Source organism: Aotus nancymaae, unplaced genomic scaffold, assembly GCF_030222135.1.
Source record: "Aotus nancymaae isolate 86718 unplaced genomic scaffold, 86718_ANA_hifiasm-v0.15.2.pri h1tg000059l, whole genome shotgun sequence".
In the NCBI taxonomy this organism is placed as follows: domain Eukaryota; kingdom Metazoa; phylum Chordata; class Mammalia; order Primates; family Aotidae; genus Aotus; species Aotus nancymaae.
Genome location: NW_026988473.1, coordinates 24475461 through 24497152, shown reverse-complemented (window position 1 = coordinate 24497152; position 21692 = coordinate 24475461). Strand labels below are relative to the sequence as shown.

Below are 21692 nucleotides of genomic sequence, written 5' to 3'. Positions count from 1 at the left end.
CTTGGAGACATTGGCAGGCAGAACTAAAGTGCAGTTTGCTAGAAACACAACACTGTTCTGGATGAATGATGGTTCTATACAGGATAATGCCTTTCTGAGGCTGGAGCACTGGCTTTGAGACTTCCCCATTCAGTCCAAGTTGGACCAAGCAGACCTGTGTCAGACAAGGACAATGAATCTAAGGCAAGTCATGCGATGACTCCCTGTTGTTAAAAGAGTATTCATGTAGTACCCAGCACTGTCTATGCTCCGGTGAACATGATACTTCACTGTTACCCTTCCTGTAGGGTTATGGCAACCACCCCAGCTTCCAGGACGTAGGACTCTCACTACTAAAACCAAGAGAGCCCCAGCAAATTGGGATGGTAGTCACGCTAGCATAGGAGAGCATTATTAGGTATGCCCTGTGCTGAGTGCTTTACCTGATTTATCTCATGCATTTCCTCTGCCACTTCTGAGGAAGACTATTATTTGTTCCCATTTTGTGGATGAATATAGCCAGGCAAAAACACGTTAACTAACTTGCCTAACAAAATGTTAATGTCAATTCTCTTTGGCCAGTGAGTGTCCAAGTGAACTTTACTATTTTTCCATGTTCTATACATTGTTTAAATTTATTAAACAAACACGTATTATGCAATAATATTTAAAAAATATTAACCTATTTTCCTTGTGGGAAAGTAAGTAATTTACCAACGTCATGTGTTTAATGAGTTGAGTCTGGAACCTGCATTGATGAATTCCTTACCACCACAGGAGCAGGACTGACTTAGAGAAGAAATTCTCTCGTTTTAAGGTCTTTCTCGTTCTTTGGGCAATATCTGTCCTTACCTCTGACTGCCTTAGAACCAACCTATGCTGAATTCTCTATAATGAAGAATGTTAGAATGAGTTTTCTTTGTGTAATAGCTTCCCAACTAGGCAGAGTACCCTCTTTTGCAGTGAGCAAATTTCTTTTTAGCTACAAGATGCCAGATATGAAAATCTTACTCTTAATTAGCACCCTGGGGCAAGTGCTGATAAAATTCTATTTCTCATGATTATGGGAGAGTATGTGGAAACCCAGTGGAGGGCTCCTAAATTTCTCTATTTTATCACCAGGGCTGTCCATCCCCTGCTGTCTTGCACATCTGTGCAGTTCAAGTTGCTGCCTCAGAGAGAAAGGGCAACAAGGAAGGTCGGCCAAGTGACCCCACCAAAGGAAGAGGGCAGAGGAGGCTTTGAGCTCAGCTGGGCTGAAGTCCTCAAACTTACTTAGGAAACAACTCTTTTCTATACCTTCAAGCTTTGCCATGAATGTTCCAAATTTATGGGACTCATGCTCATCCTAAAGCAAGTTCCTCTGTCTGTTGTTTCCCCTTAATAAGCCCGAAGCATTTAAGTGGATTGGAAATCTCCTTGCAGTGATTCTCCCACTTTGACTTGAACACACTCATGGCACTTGTTTGTTGGGCAGCAAGTGGGTATAGTGACTGAGACTCTGGAATCAGAACGGCTGAGTTTGAATGCCAACTCTGGCCTCTTTTAGCTATGTGACTTTGAGTAATTCAGTTCATCCCTCTAAATGTAAATGGTTTTATATATAAAATGAGATAATAATTATACCTAACTCATAAGATTGATGTCAGGATTAAATAATACAATTACCTGCTACAGAGTAAATGTTCAATATCTGTGTTTTCACCTGGATTTAAGAGGGGCAGGCAGGAATCATGAGAAAGCATGAACTCACAGGCATGAGCTCAAGCTGTTATCCATGAGTTTTCAGGAAGGGTAGATCACAAGCAGGCTGGAACTGCATGGTTATGTTCATGATGTTTGGGGAAGCCTCATTCCTGCTTTTAAAGTCTTCCAGTGCATAAAGTGAGAATCATCCAGGTTCATCTCTCTTACTTAAAGTCAACTAATTAGGGGCTTTAATTACATCTGCCAAATCTCTTTACCCCAGTACCTAGATTAGTGTGTTTTGCTGAATAACCAGACCCTATAACTAGCCAAGATGATGCCCCAAAAAACCATCTCCAACTTTTAGCTGTGAGCATTTATAATAGTTTCTGTGTTTGCTGTGACAAATTACTACAACCTTGGTAGCTTAACAGAAATATATTATTTCACAGTTCTGGATGCCAGAAGTCTGAAACTAGGATCACTGTGTTGAAATCAGTGTGTCAGGAGAGTGACATCCCCTCTAGAAGCTCTAGGGAAGAATTAGTTTCTTGCCTCTTCCAGATTTTGGTGACAGCAGCATTCCTTGGCTTGTGGCTACATTGTTCCAACTTCTGACTCTCTGGTCACATTGCTTTTTCCTTCTCTAGGTATGTCAAATCTCCCTCTGTCTCTTTCTTATAAGGATACTTGTGATTACATTTAGGACCTATCCAAATAATCTTGGATCTTCAGACCTTAATTTAATCATGCCTGAAAAGACATTTTCCATATAAGGTAACATTTACAATTTCCAAGGGTGAGAACCTAATATTTTTGGGGACCATTATTTAGACTGCTACATCACCTCCTCATGTATTTCTGGAAGCCTGCTTTGTGCCAGGGAGTTTGCCACGCTGTTGAGAATGCGAAGATGGAATAGTCACAGTCTGTTCCTTCAAGGAGCTGACGGGTAACAAACAGAGAGTCTTCAGGTACGTGAGTAGCCTAGCGATAATAACAAGAGGCAAGTCCAAGTGCCTCTGGATGGTTATTTGTGATGTGGTGAAGGATCTTAGAGGAGAAAAGAGATCTCTTTCAACTATGAAGATCCAGGAAGGTTTCATGAAGAAGAGAGCATTTAAGAGATCTTAAAGGATATGATTGTCTAGAGCAATCCATTTCAAATTTGGGCATGTATAACATCACCTATGAAACTTCTTAAAACACGGATTGCTGGGCTTTGTCCCAGAATTTCAGATTTAATAGGTCTAAAGTAGGACCTAAGAATGTACACTTTAAACAAATTCAGGGTGATGTGGATGCTGCTGATCTGGAGACAACACTTTGAGAACCACTGTTCAATACATGTAAAGATAATGGTGGGAGGGGAGATAGCTCTTTCCTTGAATTAATTTAGATACAATTTAGAGGTCACTTTCTCAGAGAGCACTCCTCCTTTAAAACAGAAGAAAGCGTGTCACATTAATTTTCTCTGCTACGTTTCTTCATATTATTTATCATCACTATTGAGGGGGTGGTGTCTGTCTCTCCTGCCAGAAGGTAAGCTTCACGAGGATACAAACTGTCTCTTTTATTCACAGCACTTAGAAAAGTGGTTAGCACTTGGTAGATGCTCAGTAAATATTTGTTAAGGAAAGAATGAACGATCTTAGGTCTCATGTAGCTTAAAGTTCGTTAACTCCTCTAACCTTATTCCTTCAACGCTAAACCAGTCACTTCATCCTACAATTGTTTAAGTAGAATTAAATCAGTCAAGTTGGCTTTTCAAGAGGACTTTTTCATTTTTTTCAAGATGTTCTGGTTGACACAGTCTATGCAGAACTGAAGATAATTTGGAGTTACCTTAAGCAGTGAAGAAATGCCCATAAAGTAATTAGGCTGGCTTGAACTCATTTAATTCTTAATATTTCCATTTTTGAATAAATATTTCATGTATTGCTCTTCTGGGAGGCAAAGAGCCGGGAAATTTCAGCAATAATGTGTGTATAGAATTTCTTTTTCCCCACAGTAGCACATTTTGAAAGATATCTCAACAGGTTATGACAAGTAGAACAGCAAAATATTATTTTAATTTCCCTGGGTCAATTATTAGAATTACTGAAAAATATACTTAAATCACACTTTATCAGTGTGATCCACTCTGAGGAGGAGGGTAAATAAAAAAGGACTGGATTGGTTTATCATAATTAAGTTTGTGCCCAAAATGCCAAAAGAAATCAAATGTATTGGACACATCTGTCTTGCAGCCATTAAATATAACCGTGACAAGGGGGATTAAGCCTGTCTAAATGTGGCATGCTGCTCTAAAGCAGGTGGTAAAATCTAAAGAAAATTTAAAACAAAGTACATCTGATGAGCTATGTTCCTAAATTTTCCCTTCAGAAACAGATGTCACATAATAAACCATAATAAAAACTTTGCACATGTACAAGGACATTTTGAATAATTAGAAATTTATTTTAGTCATTAAGTTTGATGATAACTACAGGGCTCTTCCCTAATTCCTCTCCTTCTAAGCAGAACAAGAGAGGTAGAAATGGGTCAGGTTAGGGGCAACATGATCTATGTGCAAAGGTGGGGTGATCAACTCATCACAGTTTGCCTGGGACTTCCCTAGTTTTAGCTCTTAACTATCTTGTATCCCAGAAAACTCCTATGTTCTGGGAAAACTTGGACAACTGGTCACCCTAGGCACAAGCTGGCTCTCTTACTGGGTAATGACACCCCGCTACTAAGGATAGTACACAGAGGTTAAATGGCCATCTCTCTGCGTGAAGTGGTTCAATGTCTAATGGATTTTAGAGGCTGACTGGCTGCAATTCTCTCATTCTCTAAACAAATAAATCCTTACCTCAAGAAGCTAAATACCTAATTATAGTCATATAAAACAGCATGTACTAGTACAAATTTCTATTTTAGCTTAACTTTAAAATAAAGGTGGATGAATTTATGAATTCTTATCTTAACAGTTGAACTTTGCTTTTTTTTTTTTTTTTTGAGACGGAGTTTCGCTCTTGTTACCCAGGCTGCAGTGCAATGGCGTGATCTCGGCTCACCGCCACCTCCGCCTCCTGGGTTCAGGCAATTCTCCTGCCTCAGCCTCCTGAGTAGCCGGGATTACAGGCACGCGCCACCGTGCCCAGCTAATTTTTTGTATTTTTAGTAGAGACGGGGTTTCACCATGTTGACCAGGATGGTCTCGATCTCCCGACCTCGTGATCCACCCGCCTCGGCCTCCCAAAGTGCTGGGATTACAGGCTTGATGAACTTTGCTTTTAAAGCTCTATTTGACAAATTCACTCCCCTTCAAAAGATGTACAGTTATTTGGTGTTTAAATTTCCTAATCTTGTACCAATATTTTTTTTTGCTTTCATTGGTGAAAGGACTATTTTAAATGTGTGTGTGTGTTGTGTGTGTGTCACAGAGAGAGAGAGAGAGAGAGAGAGAAAGAGAGAGAGAGAGAGAAGGGGCCGCAAGAACAAATACTATATGGTAGGATTTTCTTTTCTTTCAAATTTTATCATTTATAAGCTCTTCTATTGATACTTTTCACTTGAAACAAAAGCTACACACCATTTGTTTTGGAGGACAACTTCTTAAACTGTCACTCATTTGTATATTCTCCCTTTGGGATATGGGTGATGTGTGGGCATCAAGGAATCTCAGACTGTAATCTTGATCCTGTAGCCTCAGAGTAACAGAAAAGGGTGGGTTGAGTGGGTAAGTGGGAGGCAGTGTAGCCTAACTAGAAGAGTGAGGTTTACTTCCTCACGTCCCTACCTTCCCAGGTAACCACACACAAACAACTGGCTTTTTAGATTAAATTTTGTGTCTGCTCTGGAAAGGATGATTGTCCAAACTGTTTTGGACAATCAGTATGTGTGAAAGATTGTAAAATGGCCACCCAGTATTAATTCACTTCTTATTTCTTACTGACAGATTCCTCATTTTGTTTGAGGCAGCAATGTGAGTGGTTTAAAACACTCAATTTCCTAGCTTCATTTGCAGGTTGAGTGGCCACGTAGTGTAGTTCTGACTGATGAGGTACAGGCAGCTGTGCCCTTTGCTTTTCCTTTACTGGAGAGGCAATGACCATATTGTGACCACAAGGCAACAATCATGAAGAAAAGGGCAAGGAAATCTTACATCACTTTTGACATTGTTGAGCTGGCAAGTGAACACCTACTTCTAGAATTTTCGTTAAATGAGATGACTTAGTTAAACTTTTGGTAGTAGCCACAGTTACACGATTTTCTGTTTCTTGCAAGTAATTGCTGTCTAACTGATCCAGGATAGTATGATACAGTGGAGAGTGTGCCACGGGAGGAAGCCAGAAAACTGTTACTGGCTTCTTTTTTTCCTGCTTTTACAGATTATCTTTTGAGGTCCATTTTGGGTCTTAAGAGGTTCAATTCCAACTCCAAGTCATTTTTGAAATAGAATTTGTTATTTCTTCTAGTGTGTGTGTGTGTGTGTGTGTGTGTGTGTGTAGGATTACCTTATGATGGTTAATAGTAATAATGAGGATTATTTAGTCTAATTTTCTAATTTTCAGAGCTTATTATCTTGCTGCTCCTTACTGAGTTTCTCTGGAAAAGATTGCTGTCTTTTCTGGATTATGTTTGTGCAGCTACGGCAATTCTATTATATAGGCTGTCCTTCAGCCCAAAGTTTGTGTTGAAATTGATTAATGTTGATGAATTGCCTTGAGCTTCATGAAGATCTGAAATTATGACAGCCTGAGGAAGGAAGGGCCATGCTTATGTGACTAAGACAGACAAATCTATAAGAAAGTCTGTGCAATTTTTGTTTTCCTTGAGCTGTACTTGTGAATGGACCCCTGTTCCTCCTTGTTCACTCTGTGTAGCACCACGGAGTTGAAATGCAGTAAGTTGAAATGGCTGTGCTCTGAGTCTATCCGATGTCACCGTTGTTACCTAGACACAGAGGCAGGCAAGGTTTCATGACTGGTTGGAGGTTACGAAATCCACCCACTTCAGGGATGACCTTGATGTCTTCCAGGAATTCAGGCTCTGATAAGTGTAATTAACCAGTGGGAAATCTCAAAAGGAACAGCTTCTTCCTCAGTATTGAACTAATGAAGAAAGCAAGCTGCGACTTCAGATAAATATCAACATGTTGCCAATAAGTAAGTGAAGTTCTGGAGATGTTTATCAGTGTAGTTGTTTCACAGAAGAAAGAAAACACAATGTTGATTGCCATCTTGTACTCCTACTAAGTTTCCCTTTTTACCACTGCCTCCCCTTCCAACTCTCATGCCCATTTAATGGTAATAATTTTCATGGGGCAGCTGAACACCTTCCTCCCATGCTCCCCTTCCTGAACTGGCTACAAAGCTTGTTCCTTAGTTACCTCTGATACCCTCTTTAGAGGTCTACATGAATTTTCTAATTTTAAAATGGGGAAAGTAGTTCCTATACCCTGAGGTACTTGCTAAGTGTTAAAATGAGATAAAATAGCAATAGTAGTTAACACAGGCCTCGACATAGAGTAAACACTTAATCAGTTTGTGTGTGTGTGTGTGTGTGTGTGTATGTGTGTTCATGTGTGTGTATGGAAGTCTGGGTTCATACACATACACTCATACAGCTTCACTAGCATTTTATAGTCATATCTATGTTTTGATAATCTATACATATGTTTATATGTATATTTATAGAAGTGTGAATATGTGTATAGGAACATTACTTCTATTTGGCATCTGGTAGTAAGTTGCCATGAGGTATAAATGTCCAACTTTTAAAAAAAATTGTCCTATATGTATTTGATGATCATTTTTATTTTGTCAACAAACATTTCCTTTTTTTCAAAGCATAAATGTGCAATGTGCCAAAGCCTTCATCAATTTTTTGGCCCCTGCAGAGTAAGCCCTACCTCCACAGGATGGCATGCTTTCAGTTTGGCTTCCACTCATGATTCTAATTTCAGCTTCTTCCATCTATCCTCCCCCCAGTAATTTCATGTTATGATTTAGTTTCGTTTAGTCCCCAAATACATCTTACTCTTTAGCATCTCTGTGCATTCACATGAAGTGTCTCTTTCATCTGGAACACCCTTCATCCTTTCCCTTCTGGTTTTGGGAAGCACTAATTCCTCTTGAGACCTAGTTTTATAATGTCACTCCTTCTCATGAACTCCCATCCACTAAGAGTTCTTATTTCTGTACCTTCATTATAACTCCTGTTTCATTGGATTGTAATTATTTTTTCCTGGAATTTCCCCTCTGTTAGTTCCTTAGTTACCTCTGATACCCTCCTTAGAGGTCTATGTGAGTTTTTTCTATTGAAGTCTGTATCTGAAGGTAAGGTAATGGGAACAGTTATGATGGTTACTTGAGGAGTAATTTTGCCCTTTTGATGAAATGGGAGGGAAGGATATATGTGCAAAGATGAATCTGAAAAATATTTTCTTATATTATTGTGCTTCTAGTTGGGGCCTTAGAAGGGAACTTACAATTCAGGTCATTGTGCCCGTGCCATTAGTCACATGTGGCTATTGACTATTTGAAATGTGACTAGAGTAACTGAGGAACTGGATTTGTAATCTTTTAAAATTTTACTTCATTTAGATTTACATTTGAACAAGCATATTGGCTTATTCTTGTCATATTGGACAGTGAAGGTATTTTGTACTTAGGAAAGTTCTCAGAGTTCACGCGTGGGTTCAAGGGTTATTTTAAGGAATCCTAGATCAGGAAGTAAATTGATCTCATTATCCTAAGGCGCTTGAAATACAAAACAAAATCCAGTTCAGTTTACCAATTAATATTTTTATTTACATTAAATGTTAACTCACTTTTATTAATTAATCTATTATGCTTGGCGTCATTAAATATTGCACAGTATGGACCAAACTAGGGAAGAAATATTTGTTCATTCTAATAGAACTAATGTCTCTTTTTTTTCTCCTTCAGGATTGGTTAAAAATTGTTTGGTTTCTAAGCTCATGCTAATAGATAATTACCTTTAGTTCTATGGAGAGCAACGACAAACAGGTAAATTCCAGTACCTGAAGGGTAGTACCCAATAGTACAGGACTCCAGTACTACAGGACTCCAAGGTGCATTTAATAAAGCATAGACTTAGGTATAATCTTTAATTCCATTGGGGTACTACTGTATTTGAGCCCATGAAGCAGTAATTTTCTAAATTGCACCCTAGTGGCCTAAATGTTAATTCAGCTTTCAGAAATTTCTAGTTTAAAGTCAAAGAGTTTGTTCTACACTATTAAATCTCTGTCTACAAATTTTATTTCCTTTAAACCTCTAGATTAAGAAATCACAGCTTTCAAAATGAAACTGCAAATTAATAGATGGAGGAGGAATCATCCATGAATTGACTGACTGAACTGCAAATCTTTTTTTCAGATGCCAAGAATTCATTTTGATTCAGTTTCTAGCAAGCTCGAAGCAAAGTTTTGTGATCAGTTTTGGTAATTAACTATCTCAGGAGTCTGGTTCTGTGTACCTTTTATTCATTTTAATTTCATTGGTCTATTTTAACTTTTATTGCCCTGTTTTATAATGTGTTTGGTTTTGTAAGCTATATCTGGTAGGTGCAAATTTCCTCTCTCCACACTCAGATGCACAGAGAAAATGTATTTATTTTCTGTCTTTATTGACTAATAATATCCCATAAGAGTCCTACATTTTAGGTGGGCCAAAGCAAATTTATTTAGCCCAATTCAGAAAATAGAATACTTTCTTAAGGCAAAAGTAGATTCTGAGGTTCTTATATTCCTAATTTTCATATCTCCTCCATTTTCCTCTTTTCCCAGAGGCTACTGGGTATATAGTGAGTGTGGCTTATATGGTCCCAGGGGGATGTGATAGCTGTGAAGTCATGGGATCCAGCTATATCTGTCCCTTTCATAGGATGACATCTGTCAGAGGACTAATAGAGTTGCTCTCTGGGTTGTAAATGTGCTGAGGTGTGACAGGTCTCACCTGGTAGAGGAGGAGGCCCTTCTTTCCTCATTTTTTAGGAAGAGTGATTTTCCCAGATCATACTCCTGTGGCCTCTTGCCTTACTCCTCAGTCTCCTCCTGACAGAGAGGGATTGTGTACCTGGTTAGAAGACAACAGGTTTCTTGATTGTTTGGGGAGAATCTATCCAAGGTCTTGAGTGTGGTTCCTGTTCTCAGTGAGAAGCAATGGCTGGTCAGCCTTAAGAACTGACACTCCTCTTAGGTGTGCTGCCCTCACGTGGCCATGGGTTTGGATAGGGAATGACCTGGTGCATTTAGCTCTCACACAAGCTGCCACCTTTGATCCACATACACCATTAATGAATGACATTTTGACCTTCATCTTTACTTTTGTATTGTATTTCTAAAATTCTAGATCCTTGATTGGTGAAGGGTTTAGGTCTTCCTAACATATCTAGGTGCCCCTCAGATACTCCTAACATACTAGTGTCTTTAAGAACATAACAAAATAAAAAAACTGGAATTTTATATTCTTGGAAAGACTTTTAGGGAGTCAGAAAGATTAATTCTTTCATTTTAATACTTTCTTCCCTTCTTCTTTTTTTTCTCCAGTTTTGGTTAAAACCCAGTTTAGACTATTTGCCCCAACTTTGGCCAATTGAAAGACTGTATCACCCTTGTTGCATTTCTTCAGCCAGTTACTGAAACTTACTTTGGCCAATAACTTTCGGTAATTGGCCAAAGTGACTGAAGTTACTTTACTGAAGCTAAAGTAAGTAGGAGATGACAAACACTGACCTTTGTCAGGGGCCTGATCGGGAAATTTGGGACTTGTTCCCTTGGCATTCTTCTATGTCCCTCTTTGCCACTTCTTGCCACCACCACATGCCAACTTGGTTTGTGAATCTTAGAGAATCAGATGTGATGCGATCAATCTCAGTGTGGGTAGAGGAGAAAAAAGCCTGATACATTATTACAGATCCAAAAGCCAACAACAAAAAAAAGATTATTAAATAAAACTTGTGTCTGAGATGCTCTACTCCTGGGAATTAGGCTGGTACTGAAACAGAGCAGACAGCCTCAGGAATGCTGAAATTTATGAAGGCCAATAAAGCATAAATTTTGCATGTTTTTCTCGAAAGTCTGTGAAGTGGGAGTGTTATAATACCTACCTGACAGAGTTGTTTTTGACATTGAATGAAATCAGGTGATAAATAAGAATCATTTCAGCATGTATGACTCAGATGTGTATCTCAACAGAGTGACAAATAACTGCACATTTGTATTTGATAGTTAATGCAGTGATTACAACAATGATTATTATATCCAAAATGCCAAGGGTTTGATGTATTTATAAAATCTCACAGCACATTCTTTTGTAAAGCAAGTGGCCCTTCTGTAATTTTAATAGACAATCCCCAACTTTTAAATTTTTTGTGGTTTAGATAGTTTACTGCATTTCAGTTTTTTTTTTTTTTTTCTAAATGGCACCTGTTTCCTTTTTTCTCTTTCCTGGGTGCAATGAATGTGGATGTGATATATTCTTCAGGGCTTGAAGAAGCATAGGTGTTTTTAGAGAAATTTTACTATTACTAGGCTTTTTTCACTGAGAAGCAAACTCAGCTTAGCAAATCCTTGTTTGTTTTGCAATAGATGAAGAGAATGGTAGTGAAAAATGGACTGTCAGATTTGTACTGATTTGATGTGTCTTCCCAGATAGCTGTGCTGAGCATTAATGAGCAGGGTAAAAAAATAAAGTTATTTTGAGGTACAATGTATGGTTACTTTAGAAAAATATAGTCATTTACATTCAGTCTCAGGCAAACTAAATCCTTGAGCTAAAACTGCATCCTGATTTTCTGAACAACCATATGTAATACCAAGAGTCACTATAATTAGAATTCTGTAATGTAACACAATGGAAGAAATGATGAATTACCCATTTCAAATCTGCTATCCCATTGCCATTTCATCAAATTCATAGATGAATAATTAGTCATCATAAATTTACTTCAGAGTATTTATTGAGCACCGATTTGGTACTTGGGTCTGCGAAGGATGCAAAAGCTTTCAACAGGGTCTTTGCCAAAAGAAATGTAATTGATTGGAAAGGATGCTCACAAGAAGAATTGAAGAATTATATAAAAGTTTAAAGTGCCTAAGAAATTGGTAGACACGGTGATTTCATTAGGAGTTTAAAGGAAGTGGAAACTCCTGTGGGCCTTGGAAGTTAAAGAACACTGATTGCTAAGAATGAATAAGGGATCAGGGGTCAGGAGATTAACTTCAGAGCAGGGCCAGATCACAAAAGGTAGGCAGCAGACATGGGGCTACTGCTCCATGAACTAATTAGCTTGGCTGCTGTAGACAGTCTATGAGGCAGAGTTCTGACTGTGAGTTAATAATGAGCTAGAGAGCTAGAGAGTGGGTGACAACTTTACCAAGGTCTTGAATGCCATATGGAGGGATTTGGCTTCCTTCTGTAGGCAGGTGTGAATCACTGGAGAAAGCCAATAGCTATCCAGATAGCGACTATGGTTTTGGAACACATCTGATTATAAGTGTGTGGGCAGTGCCATTCCAGATCTTCACTAGGTATAAGGGATGGAATGCTTCATTGTAGAGAATAATTCTGGAAAAAATTCCTATGAAATTCTTCAGGCCTGGGATTGAGGATACTAGCGTCCGACAAAAGAGAGCAAGTAAAGTGGTTTACCCACTATGGAGGGACCGCCTAAGGCAAAGGGAATCCTCCCTAGATGACGTTGTTTCTTTGCCAAGGAACAGGATATGCAGGCTCAGTTGTGTGAGGAATATTTTTGTAGTTGCGACCTAACTTCTGTGGCCAGTTTCTCCAATGGCTGTTTCCCCTGAATTGCAGTCATTTTGAGATTGCTGATATATCTTTAGTCCAAGTGAGAAAAAAGACACAGGATAAAAAGGGAATCTTTCTTGGAAATCCATCTTGCAAATGGCTGCCAAGCTAATATGTTTTTAAAATACTCCTTTTATTATGTCACTTTTTGTTTATAAACTAAAAATAGCTCATTAATTCCAATTTATGCGTTGTGAGTCTCTTTTAAGGTCAGAACCCATTTTATCCATGTATCTATGTATCTGTCTATCTTCGTCATCATCTATCTTCCTCCACCTCACTTTCTCCTTAGGTTCCCATTATTATAGATTTCTAATCTTTATTCTAGTTAGTCTAGTTCCAAACTAACCATAACATAGACTCAATTATTCCCCTAGCTTGGAAAGTGCCAAATCTTTGGCTTTGATCCAAATCCTACCCATTCTTCAAAATCTATCTTAAGCCCCTCCTGTTTCATGGATTTTCCTATCTCAACTTGAACCCTTAATGATCTCTGTATTCTCTAGACCATTAAAAGATTTGAAAAACATGGAGGATAGAGTTTTAGAGGACCAACATATTATAATATTGAAGATTTTAGAACAAATTGAGTTATAGTCTTTATAATTGTATGGTCTACTTCAATTTTTAAAAGATGAAGAACGTTAACCTGCAGAGGTCCAGCCTCTTTTTAGTGTGTTTCTAGTGGCAGGCAGATGCCAGCCCATTCCCTTTTATTTCAGCAGAGTTTATCTTCTCTTTCTGTTTGACTATAGAGGCGGGAGAGAGAACAGGCTATGTGCCTTTATGTTTAGTGATGTATCACAAATGTATTGAGCAGCAATTATTTTTCAGGTATGGTACTGAACACTAGAAATGCTAAGATTTAGAAAAAGTCTTTTATTTCAACGTGCTTATAATGTATTGTGAAAGTGAGCTTGATCCATAATAGTTGATCAACAGATGTTTGTGGATGAAAGAAACAGAGGCAAGAAAATCAACTATTACCCCTGATTTTTAAGAATATGATCTCATAGATTAGATTGCCTGACTTTGAATCTTGGTTCTGACACTAGGCATTTACTGAACATTATGGCATAGGTTATTAGGTTTGAATGAGAAAATGCATATAAAATGCTTAACATAGTGTCTGGCATGTAGGTTCTTCATACATGTGATGATAATGACAAAAACGAGTCTGATTTTTTGGATAGAGGCATGGGCAGAATGCTATGGGAACATAGAAGAGGGTCATTTTATTCAGACTTATGAGCAGGGAGGGTAGAAGGGACCAGCCAGTGAAGACACATGTGAAGGATGTCTCAGAGCAGATGGAACTGTGTGATCTCATAGAAAATGTGAATAGTGATTGAGCAAAACCAGAGTTGACCTTTAAAAAACTGGAAGATGGTCCAAGTGTTCTTAAGCTTCGTTAGAAATGTCATCAGGAAAGGGGTGTTATTCTATGCATTCCAAGGCAAGTACTACCTTCCGAGACAATAATTGATTGAAATAGTTTACCATGTGCTAGCTCTGTGTTCAGTGTTTTTGTGAAGAATGTCTGAAAATATCTATAAATATGAAGGATACAGAACCAAGGAGAAAAACACCGGGCAACTATCAATTGCTCACCAGCACCTGTACTTCTAAGAGAGCATTAAATGCGGGGCTTGGTTGCTTTTGTCTATAGTGAGATCCTAGGCTTATTGGAAAAAAATATACTCACAAGACAAATGATAGACGGCCAGATGGAGGGTGTTCTGTTTTTTATAATCACATGTAGAGTTTCGCTGTTGCTTTTCCTTTCAGTCACTGGGGTAGAAGTTGTTATTTGTACATATTTCTGGGTAGTGTTTAATACTCTTTTTTCTGTATATTTCATTTGCTAAGTTACAAGCAAAGTGCTTTTTTAAAAGACTGAAGAGCTTTTTAGGTTTATCGCATGGCTTTTGTTAGCCCCAGGTGTATAATTATTATTTAGTCAAGGCATAGAGTGCTAGCTAGCCACATTAATGTATATCACATAAGACTGATACTCAAACTCTTTAAAAGTATCTTAAAATAGTGTCTGTAGTGTGATCTCAATTTTGTAATATATGTATGTATACTTTACACATGCAGAAAAAAACTTAGAGGACTACACAATGGTATTAGAAGTAAATCACTCCAAGAACTGTAATTAGGTAAATACATGGGCTTTCATTTTCATAATTTATATGCATTTGAATTATATTAGTAGGGTAGGCTATCTGCTGTAACAAGTAGACTCAAATAGAGCTGGTGGTGCAAAGAACATAGAGATTTAGTTTTTCTTTGTGTAATCAACCCGAAGCAGTTCCTAGACACTGAGGAAGGGTACAAAGAAGCTCTACCTCACACACAGCCATTCAGAGATCAATCTTCAACATGCAACTTACAAGGTTGCCCTGGGTACTGATATCACATTCAGTCCCTGGGCATTGACACCAAGGTGGCAGAAGAAAAATGAGCATAGAGGATTATTCATTGGAGGTATGTGGTATGGTGTTTGTGGTACATGGTGATGGTGTGTCTGTGTGTGAGTGTGTGTGCACACATATGTGTGTCTAAAGGGCAGGCCTGAAAATGGCACTGCTGTTCATATTCAATTTGCTAGAATTCAGTCACATGACCACCTCTAATTGCAAGAGAGACTGGGACACAGAATGTAGCTGTATTTCCAAAAAGGAGAACAAAGATTTTGTTAACAGCTTTTGTTAGCTCCAAATGTATAATTATTTTGTTGTTTCTAACAGAGTCAGGAAGTTTCTACCGGAGTCAGGTTTTGTTGTCACCAAATATCCAGTGCTCCCTTCTGTGTACATGGAGAACACACTTGCCTTCTTTCTTAAGGAAGATAATACGAAGTTTCCTCTAAACTCCATAGAAAATTCAAAGGCAAGGGTGCCTGAGTGATGCAGTCTTCTCCAGATGTGGTTCCTAGTAGTTTGGTGACCTGCATATTCAAAAGATGCAATCTCTCTCCCCTTTTGTCCCTCCACTGTCAACACACAAACACACACACACATGCACGCACACACACATGCACTCACACACAATGATGGTGAACTACAGTAAAAACTCCCATTCAGGAATGAGAAGAGTCACTGGTTCATGGCAATAATGGAACCCTGCTGGGCAAGCTTTGTGAAGTTGCCCTGGCGGTAGGAAAAGTTCCTGAAATCCTGATTCTGCCATCTTAGAGGAGCTCCCTCATCTACTGAATGACCCTGGTTCCCTGCTCTAGGTGCATCTTCCTTCTCTGTTATCCTCCATGACCCTGTGTGAATTGAGAACCAGGAATGTACCCTCTTCAGGGGCTGTACAGTACTCTCATGTTGCCTTCTGCTATGCCAGTGACAGGGCCTGCCTAAGAATTCTTTAAAGATTTGAGTAGTTAAAGCTTTTTTAGTTTAGGCACAGGATTCTTTGGCAATATCAGTTCCTCAAATATTTAGTTGCCTTGTAATCTATTTACATTCAGTGAGTTCCATGTGAGTGTAACTAGACCTAAGTTCTTTCCTAAGACATAATGCTTAAACCTTATCTCTTTCCTCATTTCTCAACCCAGTGCCTCTCTCCCTCAACTTAATGGTGGCTCTCTGTCAGCCATTTGAAATTACAAGCTTAGGTGGAAAGGAGATATATTTAATATGATACTTGCCATACTGTTAAATACCTCTGTTTAAGTAACAGAAATTGACAGAGGCTTCAAGGCATATTTTCAGTCTCATTTCCTATGATTTGTTGTTCAGTAGTGGTTAAATTTTTCAGTTCTGCAAAGCCTGATTTTCTGGACACTCTCCATTTTCTTTCCTTTCTGCTTGCAAATTAACCAATTATTTCTCAAGCTCGTTTATTTCTTGTAAATCCTTCCTAAATGCAACAAGTAATGGTCAACATACTCTCCTAATATCTCTTTTCTGATCACTTCCTCCATTGCTACAAGCCTGGAAGGCACCTGGCCTGCCTTCCAAGACAACTTTTACCAAATTATTTGTCACCATGTATCATGGATCCCCAACTGTTGAGCCTCCATTAAGAGTTTCCCTACCCCATGTTACTTGACCACCAAGCCATTGCCCCATATGTTAGAGTTTTTCTATGGTAGTATGCCACTTGAAGATATGTATTTCTGTATAATTAAAGAGAGTGAATTTCTATGACCAAAAAACCCCTAAGTTCATCAACAAATATTGGATAAAGAAAATTGGGGGATATATATGTATATAATGAAATACTATTCAGCCATAAAAAGGAATTGTTATAGCAGTTAGTAACAAATTATTTTAGGTAGATAGAGAGGAAAAGGGGTCCTTGGGAAGGTTTTGTTTCTTTTAAAGCAGCTCCAGAAATGTTTCCTGTCTAGCAGGAAAGCCCGGCTCTTAGAGCTGGGAAGGCAAACTTTGATACGCAAATGCAAGCAATTAGCATTCCTGCTGTCTTGTCCTTGCCCTTGCCCCCACATATGCCTGGCAACATGGGCACTGCCACATATTCCCACGTGTATAGAACATCATGGCACCCTGCATTTGCAAAACGCCAGGGTGGGAGGGGCCATTTTCTCAGGAACTACCTGAATGACACACCTGGTCAAACCAATCCTCTGGGTCTTATGGAAACCAGACACCAGCTACTCCAGAATCCTGATGTAAGCAGCCGCTTTTCCAGTGCAAATGGGTTTTCTCTTTGTTTGAATCCCCACTCTCTCTGTCTCTGTATGGGGGAGCTGTTTTCTTCTTCCTTCCTTCTTTCTTACCTATTAAACTTTTTGCTCCTAAAAACCACTTCACATGTGTCCGTGTTAATGCTATTGGCATGAGACCAAGAACCCTGCTGTTCCTGCAGTCATCACAGTCATATCAGAATGAAGTCATGTCTTTTGAAGCAACATGGATGGAACTGAAGGTCCTTATCTTAAGTGAAACAAGTCAGACACAGAGAATCAAATATTGCATTTTCTCATAATTGGGTACTAAAAAATGTATACACATGGATGAAGAGAGTGGGGTGATACACAGTGGAGACTCAGAAGGGTGAGAGGGGGATGGATGATGAGAAATTACCTAATGAGTACAATGTACATTATTTGGGTGATAAATGCCCTAAAATCCTTGACCTGACCACTATCCAATCTATGCATGTAACAAAATTGCATTTGTGCTCCATAAATGTTTATAAATAAAAAACTCTTATTTATTGTGTTATATACAAACACAATAGAATCTTTTTTCTTGCTTAGGTAAATAATCTTGGCTTGCTCCAGTTTAGCACAGGATGGGCTATGCTTGTCATGGTCATTCAGGAATCCAGGCTGATGGAATCTCTGCAGTCTTCAACATAGAACCTCCAGAATGATCCTTGGCATTGTCATCCAGCAACAAAGGAGGTCAGTGACACAAAAAAGAATTGCATGAGAGGTTTTAGTAGAACAGGCTGACACATGGCTTCCACCACATTTGCTCACATCCCATTGGCTAAAACTTACTTCTATGGCCTCAACCAACCCTAAAAGAGGCTGGAGAATTTGTTTAGGCCCTATGCCCAAGTAGAGAGAGAGAGAGAGAAAGAGAGAGAGAGACAGGATCTTGGTCTGTTGCTGAGGCTGGAGTGCATTGGCATAATCTCAGCTCACTGCAACCTCTGCATCCTAGCTTCAAGCAGTTCTCATGCCTCAGCCTCCAGAGCAGCTGGAAATACAGGCGTATGCCGCAACGCCTGGCTAATTTTTTTTGTATTTTTACTAGAGACTGGGTTTTGCCATGTTTCCCAGGCTAGTCTTGAACTCTTAGGCTCAAGTGATGCACCCACCTCGGCCTCACAAAGTACTGGGATTACAAGCGTAATCCATTGCGCCCAGCCACAAGAATGTACATTGCGCCCGGCCACAAGAATGTAGATTTTAATCGGCAGGTGGCAGATATTGTTTGAATTTTTAAAAATCCTGTACTTTTGTAATAAAAATAAATAATTTTATTTGTTTTTCTTATCTTCTGTTTAAGCGACTTTGCTACTTGGAATTTATTCTAGAAAAACAATAGAACAAATGAACATTCATATGTGTGCAAGAATGTACTGCAGAATTCTTGGTAAGACAGGGAAAATTGGAAATAGCCTAAGTGATAAATCCTCAGGAATTGGCTACTATGTACCCATTAGGACAATGATGTAGAGAACTGTATTCATTGATATGCAAAGATGTTTCTATTATATCAAGTGAACAAAGGAGATCATAGAACAATATGTCTGGTATGACTTTTATCTTACATATTTGTGTTATGCATTAACGTTTGGGAAAATATCAATAATGGTGATTCCTAGATGGTTATATTGTGGGTAATTTTAATTTCTTTCTATTTTTCTTTACAGTATTATTTACGTTTTGTGTAGTAAATGTATATACTTTGGTCATTTTAAAAAGTCAATATTGTTGATACCACAAGTGTTGACAGCCCACTTGCATGGTTCTGCATCCTATGTCCCTGTGTGGAGACCCTTTCCCTGTGTAGTCATAGCTGTTAGTTAGGAAAATAGCTATTTAATTGGAATTTCCTGAGTTGCTCTATGTTTTGTTTATTCAAGTGTTCTCCAACATTTTCCTCTTCACCCAACGGTAATATTATTGCTCTTTATAAAACACTTTCACAAAACTTCATTTAATTCCTACAATAACCCAAAGTAAGCAGTTATTCCTATTCAGAAAAACCAAGTGACTTTGCTATTGTCATATCTGGTGAGAGCTGGAACCAGGCCTTGATTGAGCCCAGTTTTTCTCCGTGTGGATTTGGCTTACTCCACCCTGGTTGTTCTCAACCCTGGCAACATCTTCATATCACTTGGGAAATTTACCAATTCCTTGATCTTTCCCCTGAATAAGTAAAGAAAGAATTTCTCCATCTCTGTCTCTCTCTCTCTCCATATATGTGTTTGTGTGTGTGTGTGTGTGTGTGTGTGTGTGTGTGTGTGTATAGTCTTTAAGTGATTCTAATATGTAGTGAGCTTAAGAACATGTGTCCTATGCTAGGCTGGCAAAGGGACTGAACTCATGGAGGCTGGTGTCATGGGAGTCAGGTCATGTTCTTCTGCATCATTGCCAATTGTTGGTGGTGGAGAAACACTGAGAGGTGAGGTAGCCTGGCAAGGAAAAGGAGACAACATCAAGTCTTGTGACCTGCAGCTAAGTAAAAGAGTAAAGAAAAAGAAAAAGCCAGGGCGACCACGTAGGCATGAGAGGAGGCACTAACAGCTTAAGATTTCTTTCTGGGCCAGGCGCAGTGGCTCATGCCTGTAATCCTAGCACTTTGGGAGGCCAAGGTGGGAGGATCACTAGGTCAAGAGATTGAGGCCATCCTGGTCAACATGGTGAAACTCTGTCTCTACTAAAAAATACAAAAAGTAGCTGGACGTGGTGGCATGTGCCTGTAATCCCAGCTACTCGGGAGGCTGAGGCAAGAGAATTGCTTGAACCCAGGAGGCGGAGATTGCAGTGAGCTGAGATTGCACCATTGCACTCCAGCCTGGTGCCTGGCAACAGAGGAAGACTCTGTCTCAAAAAAGAAAATTTAAAAAAGATTTCTTTCTGATGATTCTGGACCAGCCCAAGGCAAATTGGAGACAAGAGATTCCTTTCTCTTTCCAGTGTCCTCCTTTCCTCTGCTGGTGCATACACTTCCCTCCTCCACCACTCCCCACACTCCCATCAGGTCATTGACATCAGGTCAGTCCCTTAGAACTTCTGTCTTCCCTAGTCATCTTGTTTTTCACTTCTATGTGAACTTGCTCTCAGGTAATTTACAAGGTGAAGAAGATTCCAAAACCAATTTATTCTAAAGTACTATTGACTGATGATAGCTTATTATTATCCTTTTTCTCAAGAGTATTTATAGATTAATAAGGCTTAATCCGGAGAAATAGGTCGTTAGAATTGGACGTGATGAAAGATATGAACTTTTAAGGGAGACTGGAAAAGGAGGACATTATGGTGCTCATTGTATCATATGTGGGATGTTACCTAATGTCCTTCATTTCCCGGTGGGTGGGGGAACTGCTCATTCATTTATTCATCAAATATATAGTGAACTTTGCCTATAGATAGACATAGAGGCAGGGGGGACAAAGCAATGAGCAAAGTAGACAAAAGTCCCTGCCCCTGTGAAGCTTACATTTTAGTGGAGAAGACAGACAGTAAACAGAACAAGCAAAACACATGGTATGTGATGTAGTGATAAAAGTGATGGAGAAAAATAAAGCAAGGGAGGGGGATAGAATCAGAGGAGGCTGGCTGCACAGGCCTCACTGAGTAGAGACAAGGAAGCAAAGGAGGGTACCATGTCAATATCTGGCAGGACAGCATTCAAGAAAGCGGAAACAGTAAGTGTAAAGGCCCTGAGGTAGCAGTGTTCCAGGTGTGTTTCATAAAGAGCAGGTGCTGTTGTGGCTGGACCAGAGTAAGTGAAGGGGAATGGAATAGGAGGCTAGGTCATAGATGATAGCAGGGGTCAAATCATTAAGGCCCAATAGAACATTGTATAAGTTTTGACTTGTACCCTGGCTGGAAGTAACAGACATTGGAGGATATTGAGAAGTTGAATATTGAATGACGGGGTTGAGGTAGGATTTGGAGGGTCCTATCAGGAGGTAACCACAGGGATCCTGCAATAGATGGTGACTTGGGCCAGGGTGATAGAGAGGACATAGTCAGAAGTAGTTGATTTCTGGATGTATTTTGAAGGTAGTACATCCTTCAAATGTAGGACCAGCGCTTCTAATCGAGCAGGTATATAGTTTGAGGGAAAGTGAGGCATGAAGAATGACTGACCAATAGCTTCTGGAAGGAGGAACTGACATAAGCAGAGATGGGAAGACAGTGGCCAGTGTGGGTTTCAGGGCCAGGATGAAGGACTCATTTAACACTGTATTGAGTTTGGACCAATAAAATTTGAGAGTCTGTTAGATATTGAGGGGTAAATGATGAGGAAGCATTAGGATAAATGAGCTTGGATTTCAGGGTGACGCCTGGGCTGGAGATCTAAATTTGGGAAGGGTGCCTATGTCAAGAAATCCAGATAGATGCCAAATAGAGTAGGTAAGCACAGGCTCTGAAGCCAGATTGCCTGGGCTGCACTCCTGGCAAATAATTTAATCTTTGTGCTCTCCATTTTCTCATCTGTAAAATGGAGAAAATAATTATAGTATCTAATTTAG

General features: G+C 39.2%; 1 protein-coding gene across 1 annotated transcript in view; it reads left to right on the top strand.

Annotated features, from left to right (window-relative positions):
• Window positions 1–17871, top strand: part of IFTAP (intraflagellar transport associated protein) — a 259976-nt gene extending 242105 nt beyond the window's left edge. Inside the window, exon 11 of the transcript XR_010338323.1 lies at window positions 17731–17871. The gene's annotated coding sequence lies outside the window, so the exon portion shown is untranslated. The remainder of the gene's footprint in view (window positions 1–17730) is intronic.
• Window positions 17872–21692: the final 3821 nt, after the last annotated feature.